General features: G+C 36.1%; 1 protein-coding gene across 1 annotated transcript in view; it reads right to left on the reverse strand.

The window, feature by feature from the left end:
- The window catches only part of GPC6 (glypican 6), a 1,378,959-nt gene that overhangs the window by 975,862 nt on the left and 400,146 nt on the right, over positions 1-2,951 (reverse strand). The window lies entirely within an intron of this gene.

The raw sequence follows: 2,951 nt of genomic DNA on the forward strand, positions 1-2,951 counted from the left end.
AAATCCTTGAAAAAAATTAAGCATTTCTGTAAAGAACTCAAGGGCTCATTTTTCCAAGACATATGCATATTCAGCAAAGATTGCTGCAATCTATCACAGAAGTTTACTGCATAATTTGAAGTTAATAACTGTAAATATAATCACAAGAAAATCATAGTTCTTACCTTCTATGTTCTAAGAATATGTCTTTGTTTTCTAAGATTTCCCAAATTACAATCACTTTGTAAATTTCCGAGTTGGAGTGTAAAAGTTAAACTATTATGAATTCTTGTGTCCAGGTATGAGGGCAACATCTATTTGGGCAATTTCACATTTTAATCATTACCAGTGAAGAAAAATGATTAGGATCTGTGAGATTTTAGAATCCTTCACAGTGTGGAAAAGTGAGTTTTGACATTTAGCTTTTGAACCACTAAGATCCCAGATTAATTTCCTTCTATTTATGGTAACATTTACTTGTTTGTTATAAATGAACTATGGATGACTTCTTACCTGCCAGTTTTATGGTGTCAGTTTGGGTGGGAAAATTATAAACTTTTTCAGTTACGAGCTTTGGTTAAGAATTGAGACTACAAGTTCTCTGATTCATTTTTAAAAAATCATTTACTTCAAGCTTCACTGTTTTGCACCTTAAAAGTAGATTTAATAATTCTATGTGCAGTCATATGAAATTGCTAAACTAACAGAAATCGACACAATGGCAGCAAGTTTGGGTGGTGCTGTATTTGTTGTGAACGTGTTCATTTGAGCGGCTAAGTCAAACTTAATGTGAAGCCATAAGGCGCTAAAAACATGATCAATGCACACTAAAGTGATAAAAGTTGGCTGCTAAAATCATTCCACCCATAAGTGCTCTTGAAGAAAGTGCTGGAAGTCTACTTCTGAAAGACCCACCCAAAACCCCACTGCCCTCAAGTAGAGGCTGGCAAAAATAAGACAGTGACTAGTGCTCCTCTATCCTCTGTGTCCCTGAGGATTATGCACTCTGGGGAATGTACATGTTACTGAATAGATTTAACATATCCTCAATGTACGTATATATTTAATTGAGAAAGAATCACGCTGCCGTTTATTGCATTACACATGTTGCTGTAGCAGCCAAAGTCTTGGAGTATAAAGATAAATTTGGCCCTGGGTAACCCTAACCTCAATGATATCCTGATGCTATGTTTCAAGTTTGACTCACAAAAACACGTTATTCACATCTCTCATCATCATCTTATGTAAAACTAACAAAATGATGGGTTTTCTGGGCTGAAAGATAAAGAAATGACTACACATTGCATGTATACCCAGTAAACCATTATCTAATACAAACTTCCTTCTAGCCTGGCTTTGAAATAGCTATAGGCATAATTGTGTGGCAAGTGTTATTTTGTGATTAAAAAATAAATTAAACCGCTGTTTATTCAAAATAATTAATACCAAATAGTCCCAGGGCTTTACCAAAAGGCCTTTAAAGAACGAGGAACCAGTGGGGAGTATTCACTATCTTCCTATGTCAGTTTCTAAATACGTGTTTGTCAGAATTTTAAAAGATTCCCTAAGGTATTCGAACACTAATTGGAAGAGAAGCACATGGAAGTATTTTATGGTGGTGGCACTGGTTAATGCATTAGAGGAATTACAGGAATTCGGGAGGACAAAGTGCACAAGTAAGTCCCTCCTTTTGAAGACGGTCCTTAGGACATCTGAGTTATAGCTATCGCAGACAATGTCCATCACAATATGCTAATACAATGGGATCTCCCCATCTAAAGCTCAGAAAACTCGACCAGCAATGCATCTTCACATGCACATATCTGATCTATGCACCACACAGCTTTGACCATCCAAGAAAAACACGCTGAGACGGAGGTAATCCCAACCCTAGAAGACAGACTTGCAATCTTTATGGAAGCGGACTTAATCATCATTGTACCAAAGAGCTGTTGGTGGGTTCAGCCTAGAGGTCTTTTGGCAGGCACTTTATGGTGTGCGATCAGCACTCCTGGTTTGAGCACAAACTTCTTAAAAGATCATATTTTTTAATGCATATAATACTTCCACACTCCTAAAGTCCCTGCTTGGTTAATCTTAGCTCGGTCATCCTTAAGCTATCATTGTAATGAAACCCTTTTATGATCATGGAGAAAAATAAATTTACCATTTGTTTTAATACCTATCATACAAATCAAAAGTTGCTTTCTGGTTTTTATCTATTTATTTTGAATGCAGATTCTAAATTTGAGTAGATTTCTGACAAGCTACCTGCAGAATGTCAAAATTATTGAATATTCTTCTTTCAGCAAGTCTTACTAAGTAAAAATATAAATAGTCACTTCCATCTTTTCCTCTTTGAGTCCAGCCGAATATTATGTATTTCTATAAAGTGTCTCACCCAATAGAGCAGAAACACTGGGCAGGTGGGCTCTAGACCTGTCCTAAGCAAATAAAGAGGGAAAGTTTTCAAGGAGAATATGCTAAAATATCTTATTTGAAAAAACATATAACACAATTGCATGATGTATTTTTAAAAACTATAAAATGGCACAGTGAAAATCTCCCTATCATCGCTGGCCTATATCCTCAGTTCCCATCCACTTCAAGGTAAATACTATTATTTCCTACTTACTCTTCGCCAAACAATTGTGTCCATAAAAAAGACAACACAGATATATATGCATGCACACATACATATGCAAGTATAATTCCTCTTGACTCATGTAATATATACACATATACACACATACACATATGTATTACATGCGTATTATATACTAATATAATAATTTCGAAGCCCTTATAATCAAGATGCCCTGGATGAAATACTGACTGATGCAGAAAGCATCCGAAGAAGACAGAAAGAGTATGCAGACTCAGCATACCAAGAAGAACTCTCTCACATTCCATCATATCAGGCGGTAGCATAGGGTCAAGGGCCAACGAGAGTGAAAGGAGACATTCATGCT

This window comes from Echinops telfairi, unplaced genomic scaffold (genome assembly GCF_000313985.2).
Source record: "Echinops telfairi isolate 266 unplaced genomic scaffold, ASM31398v2 ScPeMD7_7405;HRSCAF=8443, whole genome shotgun sequence".
Taxonomy (NCBI): domain Eukaryota; kingdom Metazoa; phylum Chordata; class Mammalia; order Afrosoricida; family Tenrecidae; genus Echinops; species Echinops telfairi.